The following is a 16,302-nucleotide window of genomic DNA, read 5'->3' on the forward strand; positions in this document are numbered from 1 at the left end:
CAGACCTCTCCACACCCACCCGCTACTTCCCTCAGCAGTGTACTTGGTCATTCTGCTTATTCTGTTCCCCATTCTGTCTCTGGTGAATCCTTTTATTGCCCCTGCACCTCTGGCCTGCATCCCAGTCCTGTATGCATAAATAAACAAATTTTTTTTAAAAATGTAAAAGTTTTTTTTGTAATAAGGGAGATGCAAATTAAAACCACAGTGAGATACTACTTTACCCCAGTGAGAATGGCACATCTTCAAACAACTAGCAACAACGAATGTTGCTCAGGATGTAGAGAAAAAGAAACTCTCCTGCACAGCTGGTGGGAATGCAAACTAGTACAACCACTATGAAAAACTGTTTGGAGGTTCCTCAAACTGCTAACGGTGGAGCTTCCATATGATCCAGTAATTCCACTTCTAGGTATCTACCCAAAAGACACAAAAACACTGATTCAAAAAGATACCTGCACCTCGATGTTTATTGCTGCTTTACTTACAATTGGAAAGACATGGAAACAGCCCAAATGCCCAAAAGTAGATGACTGGATTAAAAAGGTGTGGTACATACACACAATGGAATATTATTCAACAACCAAAAAAAAAAAAATAAACACATGCCTTTTGCAGCAACATGAATGGAGCTGGAAAAGATCATGCTTAGTGAAATAAGCCAGAAGAAAAAGAAGACTACCAGATGGTTTCACTCATAGCAGGAATATAACAGACCAGGCAATCAAATAATAATAATAATGAACAGCTATATGAGACATTTTATGGGAGTAGAGTTGGGAATGGGATCAAAAACAGTGGGGGGGAGGGAAATGCACTGGACTATGGTGATGGCACATGGGTGATTTGGTGATGGAAAGCCCAAGGGGCTTACAACTGAGATGGAAAAAAGCACGAGATGATGTAAAAAATAAAGTATTATATAAAAAAAATAAAAGTTTTAACACATCTAGGGAAGGAAAAACAGGGTCTATTTAAACATTTTAGAAACTCTTAGAATAAGGTTTCTTAGATACCTTCAGAATAGATACTCACAAATGACATGGTTGATCATTTCACTATATCAGATTATATAAATTCCGTACAAAATAGCACTATAAAATGAAAAGATAAGCCAAAAACCATTAGAAAATATTAACTATATTTTTTATTCTAAATAACTGAATTTCTAGACTCTCTAGCAACTTCTATAGATCAATAAGGAAGGCTTAAATTACCCAGTAGAAAAACGGGCAGCTTATTAATAGGCATTTCTACAGAGTGAGGTGTGAAAAGGTTTCCACATCATTAATAAGACCAGGAAATAGGAATTTAAGAATCGCAAGGAGATAGCATTTTGTGTCTGTCCCAGTAGCAGAAATTAAAAAGGCTGGCAGTGTGACATGGCCCGGAAATGAAATAAACAGGTACTTTCTAGAGCAAATCGCCATTTCCCCATTAGACTTAAAAATGCACATATTCTGTTACACACATTCTGGAGACAGATATCAGCAGTGTTTCTCAAAGGAAGGACTCTTAGTATTTTGTGAGGACAAGTCTTTGTCATTCAGGACTCTGTGTACTAGGGACAATTTAGTACTTCCCTGCCTCTTTCCCTAATGAACACACAAATCTACCACTTTATCTAAATACTCCCTCTGAGAGCTGACCTACCCCAAGCAAGACCCACAGGAAAAAGTTCTGTTTATCACTATTTTAATAACTGAATAGTATTCCACTGTGATATATACCATATCTTCTTCATTTATATCTGTCCTTGGACATTGAATTTGTTTCCATACCTTGGCTTTTATGAATTGTGCTATGGTGAACATAGGTGTTCATGTATCCCTTCAAATTCATATTTTTGTATTCTTCTAGCAGATAACCAGGGTTGGAATTACTGGGTTATATAGTAGCTCTATTTTTAATACTTTGAGAAATCTCCATACTGTTTTCTAAAGGGACATTCTCACTAAGAGTATATGGGGGCTCCTTTTCTCCAAATTGTTACCAACACTTGTTTCTGGTCTTTTTGATATGGGCCATTCTTGAAGGGATGTAGGGGTATCTCACTATGATTTTGATTTGCATTTTTCTGACAGTAAGTGATAATGACCATATTTTCACGTGCCTGTTGGCCATCTGTACGTTGTTAGAAAAGCATTTATTTAGCTCTTCTGTCACTTTTTGGGGGGTGCTATTTGTCTTCATTGAGTTGTATAAGTTCTTTGTTGATCTTGGATATCAACCTCTAAGTTTAATTATTTTTATCTTGTGTATGTGTGTGAGTGTGCCACATTTTGTTTATCCATTCATTTACCAAAAGAATTTTGGGTTGTTTCCACCTTTCGGTATTTGTGAACAATATAATAAATATTGCTGCTGTGAACATGGTATAAAATATTTATTTGAATCCTTAGTTATAGATGCCTAGAAATGAAATGGCACAGTTGTATGGTAGTTCTGTGTTTAGTTTTTTGAAGATATGCCAAGCTGTTTTTCACAGAGGCTACACACTTTGGATCCCCGCAGCAATTATGAGGTTTCCAATTTTTCCACATTTTGACCAACACTTGTTTTTCTATTTTCAAACAATAGCCAGTCTACTAGATATAGAGTAGTATCTCACTGCATTTTCCCTAAATTATTCTATAGTTAGTGTTAAGAAAGCACTTTACATAGCTTCTGTTCAATTAATCAAGCCACACAATACCCATGTTTTTGAGTATTTCAGCATTTTCCAAAATGTGATTGGTAAAACACAGGTCCTATTTGAGGCTTTTGTGGAGATAAAAATGGGAGCAGGAGCATGTGTGGTTAATTAAATTGAAAAATTATGCAAACTCCAGCAAAGTCAGATCAAGTACATATTTAACTTCTACAAATTTAAGAAGTGAGTGTGAGGTATCCTAAATCTTCCATTCCCTGCTGATCTCGGTTCCTTTAAGTTTCTCACTGTTCCAAGAGTGACTGTTATAAAAAAATGCAACATTTTTAAAGTAAAGTCAACTCTTTCCTGTGGTGCTCAAAGAAAATTTTATCTTAAAAACTTTGGAGGGAAGACAGGCTGTATTGATGATGACCTGTTATGGTGGCCTCTACCAAGGCACTTTCTTTAGGGGACTCTCAGTGTTAATTTCAAACAAATCCAGCTTTCAGTTTGAGCTGAATTTAGAAACCACTTTGTACAGTTTTACTATTTATCTTTCCCTTGAAGTTTGAAAATATGTGTATTTTCAAAACCATGGGTTTTGAATACAGTATAATACAGAAACCTCATTAAAATAGTTTAAATCCAGTGTTGGGGGGGGGGTCTGTCTGTGAAGGGCCAGATAGTTAACACTTATATCCTTGTGTCTCTATCATGACTATCCAGCTGTGCAGTTGTAGTTACATGGCAGCTGTAGACAATTTATAAGTGAATGGATATGGCTGTGTGCCAATAAATAAAGTTTAATTTATAAGAACAGGGAGCATACTGGCTTTGAAGGCAGTAGTTTTCTGACCTCTGGTTTAGACCATCATGAGCAACGTTTAGTAATGTCACCTCCCACATTTTAAAAATATAACACTTATAGTATACCCTTGGGTCCTGAATTCAAATATTAGTGAGTTTCCATTCTTCATGAGTGACACTAGAGCTTGGGCATGGAGCAGGTTGTCACTTTTCAAGTACCTGGATTTTCATTGCTGTGACATAAGAACTGCTCACTGATGGATGGTTATGGACTGAAATGTATTCACTCAAATTTCATGTACTGAAGTGCTAATCTTAATACCACAGAATATGATTACTTAGATAAGGCTTTCGAAGACATCATCATAATAAAACAAGGCTGTTAAGCCTAGTTTTCTGGTGGGTATCTGAGTAAGAAGAGGAAGTTTGGACACAGAGAGAGACACCAGGGATGTGCACACAAAGAGAATAGACCATATGTAGAAGCAGCAGGAGGGCAGCCATCTACACCCCAAGGAAAGATGCCCCAAGAAAAACCCATCCTACTGGCACCCTGATCTTGGTCTCCCAGCATCCACAACTATGAGAAAATAAATGTTTTAGCCACCCTATGAGAAAAACTCTGTGCTTATGGTGGGTAATCAATAAATGGTAACTTTTACAGTCAATCAAGAAGATGTATTTATTTTTCTCTTTTCTTCCCTTGTGAACTGAGCTGTTTAGTTGTTTGTTAACACAGCTCACATAGCAAGGTATATAACTAGTACCTTGCATGTGATGCTAGACATTGTTTATTATATTTTTATTTGTAAGGTTTAACCTTTCAAGGAATATCTGTGGACACATGGAAATTGTAACAGATGGTTTGACAAAAGAATAAATGTGCTCAAGCATCCAAGTGCCAGTTCTCCCTGTATAAACACCTCCTCTCTCTGTTGTCTGCCCACCCCAACCTTTTATGTTATCTATAAAGTGGGGGCTTGCATTAAAATAAATAGCTCTAGCTTGTTCTTTATATACCTGGTGTTTTACCTAAAATTTTTGGGGAGCAAGGGTATGAGAAATCTTAGTGGCCTCCAAATCATGACCTCATCCCCATGACTATTCTCTATTAACATTAGGGGTCACTCCTTCAATTTCATTTTGGTAGTGTTTTAATATAACACTTTCTTTGTATTAGCTTTGCCATCAAAGAAAAAAGAAATTGTTTTGTTTCCTATTGCCCTCCTGAAAGGATACTAAAAATATTGCCTACAAGAGACTCTCAATTTAGGTTGTGAGCTCCTTGAGATTGACCTCCTCAAATACCTTGTTCATTTAGAAATGGTAAGATTGTCATATAGTGTCAGTAAGGAGAGAGGAACAAATGTACTTGTGGGGAACACTGTTGAGTTCTTTTCTGCTCCCTGCCACCATTTTCCACCTCACCCCTGCACACCCACATCAAAAAAACTGAGTGTTGGGTAGGATAGGAGGGTCAAGACAGATGGTATAACAGGAGAGTTTTATTTAGCCACATGGAAGAACAAAGAAAACCACATTGGCTGCTTTTGTCTTCCTCTGCTTGTCCAGTTTTTGCACACTGATGTGTATGAGACAATTTGGGTTGACATTTGTCAAGGGAGAAGTGTAATTCCTGCCTTAGGGAGAGCTTCTGGAGAAAGTTATTTCTTTTTCTTTTTCATGGAGAATGACAAATACATATAAATGAGTGTATCTTATGGCACAATACACACACTAAATTGCATCAGTATTCAAGACATGTGTTTTACTCTTTCCACAACTGACATCTGCTACAAACAAAATCCGGGAGCACTATACTGGTTTCAGTAATTCCAAAACATGGATTCTGGGTGATTTTTTCCTGAGTTCTCCCTTTTGACAACCCTGATTTTGTTACTGACCATAGATAACATGAAGCACCTCAGAATCTCCTCCTACAGAGACACTGGGAGTTTAATACCACAGAGTCGATGAAATTTATTATGTAAGAAGCCAAATCATTATCAGATCTTTAGTTGTTAAGGAGAATAACCTGAATTTCACCTGTATTTTGAGATAGCTCTATTTTAAATCTCATCTAATTAGGCAAATTTCTCCAACTGTGATTAAATTGTACACAGCCTGGGGAAAATTAGAAATAAATTAGAAGTATCACCAACTTGAGATTTCTATTTCTTTCCTATGTGCCTGCAGAAATTAAGAAGCTTCGCTCTCCTGTGTTATTGGCTTTGATGAGAAATCCAGAAGAAAGAATGTGTGAAAGTAAAAGATGACAACAGTGCATGGCCCACAAACTCTAAAAATTATTACAGTGAACATAAAAGGAAAGCAAGGAAATACTAGTGAAGGTAAGTTGATACCTCCATGAACTCTGAACTCTGATATGTTAGAACAGGAAAATGAACTTATGATCTTTATGTGTGAGAATACATTGACTTGTCAAGTGGGGAAAGAATATGATCAAAGAATTATTTGCTAGTAATGAGAGAAAAAAATCAGCAAATACAATTAGTTTCCTACTCTATAGCTAAATATATCAAAGTTAAATAATAGACTGATATTTTGTAAGTTTCCCTCTTCAACATAACAAAAAAGCAAGATAAACAGCATACAAACTGTATTCTACTTTAGACACGTTATCCTATAGTAATTTCCAAAATTTTATACACATATTTGCCCTTATTTTATTCTTATATGAAGTTGAACACTTACCAGCTTATGTCCAGCGAACATTTGAATAAAGTAATGATTAACTAATTTTATACATACAGTAATTTTCTTTATTAGTTTAGTTGTAGTAAAGGTGTGCTTTGCATTGGTAAGATTAATACTTTGAGTTTTCTTCATGCTCCACTGATTTTCAAAATATAATAAGGGGGAAACAAATAAAATATTTTATGGTTACCCAAGCACTATGATGAAAATGCTGTAGGAACCAGGTACTAGGAGTGTAGGTTGTGTGATATCTCAAGAGGTTTCATTTCCTGATTTCATATTTTATGGGTAAAGGTGATTTGAAGGGGACTGATGAATAATGTGTAAAAGTATGAATTGTGCACCAGCAGAATACATATCAGTTTAGGATGGCATTGATAGTCTTCTCAAAATGCTTCCTTGAGTGAAATAAATGATCAGAATGCAATTTCCACATGCCTAGACCTTGCTAGAGAGAAGTACAGGTAGCAGTCAAGGAGTGGACTCTGGAGATAATTATTCTGACACCAATTGCATGACAATGGTCAAAATGATTGATCCTCCTTTCTCTGAGTTTCCACATCTGTAAAAGGGCGGCAAGATTAGTACCTACCTCTTAGAGCTGTTGAGATGAAACCACATCTCAAAATATATGCAAGTACTTCGAAGAATGCAAAGCACATAAAAAGTACTCAGTAAACTTTAGCTGCTTGTCATTGAATAAACTTGTGTTTCTGGCATGAAAGTTGCACTTGTTGGCTTTGGGAAGGCTAGGGGTGAAATGTGGAAGAGTCCAAAAGATGTTGATGAAATGAAGTAAAGGCTTTATTTCTAATTCTAGGCATTTTTGCACTGTCCAAGTGGCCATCACAGGCACTGCTGGGCACCAGGCAGGGACAATAGAAAGCTACAGGGCACTCAGTGTATTTCCCAAATGTGTACTGACTGTCTCTTTGATTCAGGTACTTTAATAAATAACGTCGAATAGAAATATGATGGATGTAGGATCTTCTTAAATTACAAATCAGATCATCTCAGAATCTGCTCTAACTAGAAGACTTGGTGTGACCCATCCTTGGCCATTTTCTCTACTCTTACCTCTCTTTGCTCCCTGGGCTGGCTCATACCTCCAGATTCTCTGAAACACATCAGCTCTTTCCCCCTCTGCATACATTGCTTGATGTAGCCTGGTTCTCTCCCCTCGCTGACCCAATTCTTTGGCTTTTTTCTTCAATCTCATATTGAATTTCACTGGGCTTAATATTAAAAGTGGTCCCTTTGTAATGTGATCTCTCCAAAACGACGAGAGGCTTCACCAGAGACAGAGTGGGGAGCAGAACAGGCAGATCAACGAAGTACACTGCTGAGGGGAGCAGCGGGCGGGTCAGGAGAGGTCTGCCACACCATGTGGTCACCTCCGGGGCAGGCGGGAATCGAACTCATGCTGAAGTGGCTTTAGCTTCTTAAGTGCTGTGCTTTAACCCGTTGCGCCACCAGGGAGGGCCTCCAAAACATTTTTTTAAAAAGATTTATTTATTTATGCTTACAGAACTGGGGTACAGGCCAGAGGGGTGGTGGGTGAAGAGATTCACCAGAGACAGAGTGGGGAGCAGAACAGGCAGATCGATGAAATACACTGCTGAGGGAAGCAGAGGGCAGGTCAGGAGAGTTCTGCTACGCCATGTGAGTCAGCTTCCTGGCAGAGGATCAAACTCATGCTGCTGTGGTTTCAGAGAGCTTTATAATGTGGTGCTTTCACCCATTGTGCCACCAGGGAGAGCCCCAAAAACATTTTTTAATCAAAATTATGATACTACCTCTCATCAATAGTAACTATGACAGCCTGTTTGCCCATATCCTTGCAACAAGGAGTATCTGAAATTTTTCATCATTCCATTTTCAGTATGACTTGATGAGCTTGTTTAACTTAAGTACAGAAGAAGCACACGGATATGCAATAGGGACTAGATTTAATCTTTCATTAATTCATCTTTAACTCCTATTTCCTTTAAGCCATTCATTATAACCAGGAGCTATTTTCTTTATTTGTCTGTCCAGTTAATTTTTACCTGTCTTTCTTATTGGTTTGCAAATTCTGTGAGCCCTTGTATGTTATTTCACAGTAATGTTCAGCAGCTTCCATATAGAATGTACTCAAATAGTACTTGGGGTGTAAAAGAATAAATGAGAAAGACAGAATCCCTGCCCTCAGGATTACAAGGTCTTGTTATTGAAATAGACACAAGATTGCTTTATTGTGCTAAGGTTGCTTTAAAGTACAGAAATAGAAGAAAGAGGAAATCAATAGATCTCACAAAAAATTAGACTCATGTAGACAAAAGCAATATTCAAGACATTAACAACCAGTCAACATAAATAAGAATGAGTTTGAACAGGTACTCACCATAGCACTGGGCAGTTTAGGTTTCAGTCATTGGATTATGGGGAGGTGGAGTGAAATTTGAAGGTGGATCTTTGGGCAGAGGTCAGTTGCCAACCAATCCCTAAGCAGTTGACATGAATTTCTGCTGAAATCACCCTGACTATAGTACCAAGCAGAATCCCTTGGATTTGTACTGAAATCCTCTTCTGTATCTTGGTGTAGAAGAGCACACAGGTAGGAATGGAGGACTCTGTTACTTTCCAGTTTCACCCTGAATGCCCTCTGTCCTCAGTGCTTACCTGCACATCCTCACATACATAACCAGGTTCATCACCTGTAAGACTGGCAAGGACAGAAGAAATTCAAATACTCCTTGAGGGAAGGAAATGAACAAAAAGCTTTCAAAGTTACTTTACATGTTGATGAAAGACTGTCACTAGGGGTGATAGTTCTGGAAACTAACTTGGCAGTATTTAACAAAATGTTAAAGGCACATTCCGATTGACTAGGTAACAGAACATTCAGGGTTTCATTTTCCAAAGTGGTACAAATGCAAAACCACCTATGTGAAAATATTTTCACTGCAGTATTGTTACAATAACAACAAAAGGCAACAGTTTATGTGCCTACTAATTGAAGAGTAATAAATAAATGATGGTATTTCCATTTAATATAATATTATGTGATCTTTAAAAAGTATTAGGATTGGCTCTCCCTGGTGGCACAACAGGTAAGGACACAGCACTGCAAGCCAGCCACAGCAGCTTCAATGAGAGTTCGACCCCCAGCCCCAGAGGTGATCCATGTGGTTTGGCAGACCTCTCCTTACTGCCCGCTGCTCCCCTCAGCAGTGTACTTTGTTGACCAGCCTGTTCTGCTCCCCACTCTGTCTCCACCCTTGCACCTCTGGCTTGTACCCCAGTTCTATATACATAAATAAATAAATCTTTAAAAAAAATTCAACTATTAAAAAAAATTATTAGGATCATCTCTAAAATTTGCTAAGCAAGAGAGAAAAGGTGCCAAAATTGTGTGTATTGTGATCATATTTATGTTAAAAATAAATGGACAAAATACAAATATCCATCAATGGAGGAGTGCATAAGCAAATTTAGAATATTATGCAGGCTTAAAAAGGAGTGAAGTTCTAATACATGCTACATACAACATGTAGCATGGAAACATCATGTTAAGTGAGACAAATATTCTGTGAACTATGTAGAATATTTTTTGTACACATGCATATATACACATACCACCACAAGTTCTGAAAAGATACTTGTAGGGGTAGTGATGTCTAGCAGTTGGAATTAGAGAGAGAAAAAAAAAAAACAGGAGAGAAGGAAAGTATCCCTGCACACCTGTATTTTCTGTGTTTGTCACAGTAAGAAGATACTTTATAATTCAGGTTTGTTTGTTTTTCTTAAAGTCAACCTGATGTGTGGTAAAACTTGTAGTTGGAACAATTTCCTTGTTTGTCCAACCAATCTAAAAGGTCTGGTTGTAGTTGAACTCAGGTTTAACATCTCTGTGCAATGTTTAACCTGAAGTAGGAATTTAATTATAATCTAAACAGTTTTCTTTTTCTAGATTAAATTACATCTTGTGGAAAAACAAACTCTCAATATAGAAAACATTTGGTCTGCCAGTGAAGACTGGTTTCTCTGTCTAGTAATTTACTGCAAAACAAGATGATTCTATTTGTAGTAGTTTTACATTCCTTTCTTTAGAACTATATTTAATGCATATTAGTTATAAAAGAAAAGGGATGTATTTTATAAAATACCTAGAATATGTATGAATTGCCTAGATATAAAATTTTTCTTGAAATATCCACATGAGATTCTTGTTTTCATAGATAAATTTATAGGTTTTTCAGATAAGCATTTTATAAGTTTCTAATACCAGAACACTTAGAAATCTTATGTATAATTAACAATTTTTGAAAAACACTAACAAAACTATACAAAAATGTCACTTTAGTATTTATTCCTTTTAATTTAAGCTTTTATACTAAAATTTGCATAATAAGATGATTTCTTGACCCAGAATATGGTGGAATGGAGAGGTATGGGTCACTCTTCTGAAGCACAACTAAAAGGATAATAAAACTAAAATTGAATTAGCTCAAAGGAAGACCTATAAATTCACTGACAGAGACTTAGGATTTTCCTGAAGGTTTTGTCCTGAGGTTGTTGGTTTATAATGGAGAAAAGATGCCTAAAGAAGCAAAGATCAGGGCAGAGGAACAAGATGGGGACAGGTGCAGTGCCCTGCCAGGTGTGGTGGGTATTATCAGAAGCACTATTCAGAAAGAGAGCGGTGCAGATGAGTCACACACTTGCAGGGCTGCGTGTGTATTCACTGGGAGATAAGTGGCTGTATGTTTTGTCTCAAGGAGATTGGCAGCTGAGGGTTAAGGGACACTCTCTCCCTCTCCTGTTAAAAATATTAGACAGGAAAGAAAAACTAATGGTGGCACAGCATGCATATGCAGAACTGATCCTGACTCAGATACAAAAGATTTGGACAGCAGTACAGTGTATGTAAAAGTTCTCTTCCCTCTCTCACTGCATAAAGACCCAGGTGAGCAAACCACAGAACCTGACAAGTTAAACCCACACCTGGCATGGCAGAGGTGGCTATTACAGGAAAGTAGTACACATAGGTGTACTATCAGGTGTCCCCTGCCAGCAGTACAAAACAGCCATTCTCGATGGCTCTCACCTGTCTCACCTTTGCACATTGCCAAGTCACTCAAATTGGTGAACCTCATGCATACCTCAGAGAGGAGCAACAAGGAGGTAGAACAGGACTTGGTATACCTGAAGGATACAGTGAAACTTGCATTGGAGAGAGAGGAGAAGGAAGCGGCCACTTATCAGCCGGGAGCTGCCCTCCCCCCTCACCAAGATGGAGAATGAATCTCTGAGTCCCAGCATCCCCTTGCTTTTCCTCTTGCTGTCAAGGTAAACAAAGAAGAGAAGCAAACAAAGCTAAGCCCATAGTGTCAAATTCCAAGAAAGCAAAGAAAGCAAAACATATGCCCAGGAAGTAAGGACCATCCAACACAAGATGGAGAAGCAGAAGGAGAAGACATATATAAGTGACACAGAAATAGAGGGCCTAACAGACAAAGAATTCAGAATAAGAGTTTTTAAAGTACTAAATGTAATACTGGAAGGGCAATCAGAAGTTGAAGGTCAGGTAAAGTATCTTAGAAACAAGATCCAGGAACAAAAAGAGTTCTTCACTAAAGAGACTGATGACATTAAAACAACACCAAAAAAAGTTGTTGAATGAAATGAAGATGAATATGAAAATGTTTTGAATAGAATTAAGATTGGTAGAAGAGATTATATCAGATAGAGAAGACACAGATGTACAGATTACATATTTGGAAGGGAACAAAGAAGATAAGGAAAGAAGAAAGGATGAAAGAAAAAACTGAAGAAAAGCCTCCATAGAAATTTGACTCAATTAGAAGAGGAAACATAAGGAGAGTGGGTATTCCAGAAGGTGAAGAGAGAGGGAGAAAGGAAGCAGAGACTCATTCAAAGAAATAATCACTGAAAACCTCCCAAAATTAAGGAAAGGAACCACATTTCTAAACACAAAGAATCCCACACCAAGACAAATCATTGTTAAATTATGAAAAGTCAAGGATAAAGTCATATATATCTCAAAGATTGATAGGGGAAAAAAGGAAAGGAAGGTCAGTATAAAAGAACCCCCATCAGGTTCTTATCAGACTTCTCAACAGTTAAACTTCCAGTCACAAAGGAGAGGAATAAAATGTTCATAATCATAGAAGATAAAATCTATCAGTCAAGGATAGTCTAGCCTGCAAAATTGTCATTTAAATGTGAAGGTGAAACAAAAGCTTTCCCAGATAATCAAAAGCTAATGGAGTTAGGCCCTCCCTGGTGGAACTTGGGTTAAAGCACAGCACTAAGAAGCTAAAGCCACTTCAGCATGAGTTTGATACCTGTCCCAGAGGCGACCCACATGGTGTGGCAGACCTCTCCTGACCTGCCCGCTGCTCCCCTCAGCAGTGTAATTCATCCGTTTGCTGTCCTGCTCCCCACTCTGCTGCTGGTGAATCCTCTTACCACCAGTGCACCTCTGGCCTGTACCCCATTTCTTTAGGCATAAATAAATAAATTTTTTAAAAAAGCTGATGGGGTGCACCAACTCCAAAATAAACTCACATCCACAAATTCTGGCATGAAGAGACAACAGAAATCTACAGTCATAAGAATAAGAAACACCACAAAATGGAAGGACAGAAAGAGTAGAACCTGTATAGGTGAATAATGATGAATCTACACCAGTACATAAAATATGTTGTTAGTCATAGAAAGTTTGAATAGGAACACGTAGAAGAAACAAACTGAGAAATTCACAAGAAAAAGCCATCCAAATGAAAAAGCAAGGTGAAATAAATGGATAAAGAAACAACAGAAAGACAAAACGATCAAAAGCCAAAGGCAGGTGAGAGTTAGTAAACCTTATAAATCAATAATCACCCTAAATATGAATGGTCTAGTTAAAAAGCACAGATTGGCGCAGGGAGTTAAAGCACAGCACTAAGAAGCTAAGCCACTTCCGCATGAGTTCCACCCCCGCCTGCCCTGGAAGTGACCACATGTCGCAGCATACAGCATCTGACCCGCCCGCTGCTCCCCTCAGCAGTGGACTTCATCAGTCTGCCTGTCTGTCTGTCTCTGGTGAATCCTCTGACTGCCCCTGTACCCCATTTCTATATGAAGAAATAAATAAAATCTTAAAAAAAAAAAGCACAGATTGACAAGTTGTCAATTATTATCCACAATAACCAAGTCATACAATGAAGCTCAGAACCCAGTGACAGACAACTAAATAAAGAAATTATGGAATATATACTCAATAGAATATTTTGAAAGTATATTAAAATGGAATATTAAGAAAATATTCAGCTATTGAAAAAGATGTAACAGTACCTTATGGAGCAAAATAGACGGGTCTTGAGGTCATTATGCTAAGTGAAATACATCAGAAAGTGAAAGCCAGATACTGAATGGTTTTGTTTATTTGTGGAATATAAGTAACCAAAGAACACATACTGGCAACGCACTGCTAAAGCAATTCTCAGAATCTGAAAAATACATCCCTTATAACAGGCAGTTGGGAGTAGGGAGAAGGAGTTAGGGGAAAGTAAGGGAAAGGTCGCTGTCACGAGTGTGTGGGTGGAGGATTAATGAAGCATGTGCACATATAGAAGTGTGAATACATAATCCCAATGTTTTATATATATGTAAATGACCAACAATAATAAAAAACCAAAAGTTGCATTTACATTCAAACTGAAAAGTGAGCCTTTTGCACATTGTACATAAATGTTTACAAAAAGCAAATATTCATATAAAACAATTGAAAAATAATTTCCATTTAACATATGAAAGTTCCAAAATACATAAAAACACCATACTTTCTACAAAACTCCATCATAGAAAACATCAAGTGACTTCTTTAAACAAGATCTTGCTTACATATATACATGGGTCATAATCAGTATGCACCATTTTTTTCTCCAAAGATGTTAATTTTCCAGGTACATTGTAAACTTAAGAAAGTGGATCCAATGATTATACAATATAAATATCATGACACCTTAATTGCCCATATTCTTTAAAATAAGAGTGGATGAATTTCTCAAACACAGATGTATATTCTACAGTCATTTCTTTTAGAAATAACAAGAATTTTGTGCCCCTTTCATCCCCATTTTGCTTTATAGTAACAAGTCTTAAGTTTAAATTCTATACTTGAGGCATTTATTATTAATTAAAATGATTCCCAAACCAATAAGTCACACTGGTGTATTTTTAGTTTATCTGCACAATAGGAGATCACATCTGACCCTAAGATACCAACACTAAGTTCTATGAAAAAAATGAGCACTGATATGTGTGTTTGCTGTGTGTGACTGTCTGAAGCACATAAAAGCAGTTCTAGTTAACAATTAATACAGTTGTAGGCAAGCCAAGGAGAGCTGCCTTGACTGGTTCTCATTCGAACCAGCAAATTCTTTTTGTTTGTAATGATATTCTTACAAGATCCTGTAACATTGACAGTAAAAGGAACTCATCATCTCCAACATGTGTTGTGCATTTGCAGATCACTGCATGGAAGATACATTGCATGCTAAAGGCATAGTCCTATTTATGATAATATAAGCAAGATACAACCAACATGCAAGAACTGAGATGTTTATATTGTTTTAAAAGCCTTCTACAGCGAAGGAGTGAAACACACACAGGTTGAGCATCAAAAGTAAAGTTATGCCACAGTGGCTGGGGATAGCCAGTTCTTCTATGCATAAATGAATAAATAAATCTTTAAAAAAAAAAGCAAAGTTATAATTCCACTGTTCAGTTAAGGTTGAGAGATCTGCTATAGCAACAGAAGCTTACAGAGAAGAGATCGTTCTCCACTGCAGAGATACTGAGCAAAAATCTGTCTTCAGATTTCCTTTCTAAAAGGGCTTCTGCTATGTAACAGTCCATCAGTCACCAGTATCAAGCATTACATGTAATCTGAAGCAAATCGGTCTGTAGGCAGTATATATGATCAATCTGTGTCTGGACTTTCCAAGCTTCCTGTGTGCTAAAGGGGCATGTTGTGTCCAGATACCTGACATTGCTTCTGCCTCCATTCTTGCAAACACAGAGTGGTTGTGTCCTCTTCTGAGTCACAGTTAGCTTGAGGAATTGCACAATTGTTCCCATTTACTTCAGTCATTCCAGAAGCTGGTTTTAGGCCCATTTTATAGAATGTATTTATCTTTGCACTGGCTTTAAATGATTGTATGTCTGTAGGGGGCTGGGGGCCAGGAGGAGGAAGGCCACCCTTCTACTCAACACCAAACCATTTTTCTTCTCTAAGCCTATCTTCTTCAACTTCTGTAGAAACCAAGGATGGATAAAATATATCCAAACATGCTGAATGTGGACACATACAGTGTCTACTGTACACTGTATGCCTACTGTTCACTGTTTAATCAAATGTCATTTAGAGGCTATATCTGAGTAGCAGGAAAAGGGCATTTCTCAAGGGTGAGTTCAGAAAGGTGCATTTTTCTTTGATTAGAAAACAGGGCTTGGATTCTTGTTGTAGGCTCGCATGGGAAAAAACAAATTCAAAGAATCCTGCAACTCCTGTGAGAGAGAGCAACCCCTGCCACCCTGCCCCACAGTCCTACTGGAAATGCCATCCACATCATCCACCCCAACCCCACCCTGCAGTTCACCCCTGTTGCCTGCTTCTCTCTCCCTTGTGGTCAACTTCTAGTTCTATGGAATTTTTCATTACCGGATGAGCTCTGTCTTAGTAGAACAAGAATATTTTTCTTCCCACCTTTCTTGTAAGTCTTGTTCCTTGGGTGACACAGGAATCACTATCCTTTCAACACTTATTGTAGCAACCTGAGGAATTTCAGTGGCACAGACTGGGTTCCTCCTTCACAAATTCTTTAAAGGGCTTAATTCTGGTTGTAAAGTGACATTTTCTCTTTAGAGACTGCTTTGTTGCTGAAGAGCTGAGCCTCTTACATTGACGTTTTTCGCTCCGACAAACACCTTTTGAAGTTCACATCCACATCTTCACTACAGCTTTCTCCCTCATGACTGAAGAAATTCTGACACTGTGAAGTTTTTCTACATTTCCCCCATTTTACATACTGATTATAAGTTTAGTCAGGACACAAGGAATGACCTCCTCCATCGATACCTGAGGCCACACA

The 16,302-nt window shown here is 37.7% G+C and overlaps 1 protein-coding gene and 1 pseudogene across 2 annotated transcripts in view; one reads left to right on the forward strand and one right to left on the reverse strand.

The window, feature by feature from the left end:
• FRMD4B (FERM domain containing 4B) overlaps positions 1-16,302 on the forward strand; it is a 305,516-nt gene that overhangs the window by 81,467 nt on the left and 207,747 nt on the right. For both annotated transcript variants that reach the window (XM_012720470.1, XM_012720471.1), the window contains exon 2: positions 5,636-5,790. The gene's annotated coding sequence lies outside the window, so the exon portion shown is untranslated. The remainder of the gene's footprint in view (positions 1-5,635; positions 5,791-16,302) is intronic.
• LOC101627230 overlaps positions 14,933-16,302 on the reverse strand; it is a 40,212-nt pseudogene continuing 38,842 nt past the window's right edge.

Source organism: Condylura cristata, unplaced genomic scaffold (assembly GCF_000260355.1).
Source record: "Condylura cristata isolate star-nosed mole 26May11 unplaced genomic scaffold, ConCri1.0 scaffold00004, whole genome shotgun sequence".
Lineage (NCBI taxonomy): Eukaryota > Metazoa > Chordata > Mammalia > Eulipotyphla > Talpidae > Condylura > Condylura cristata.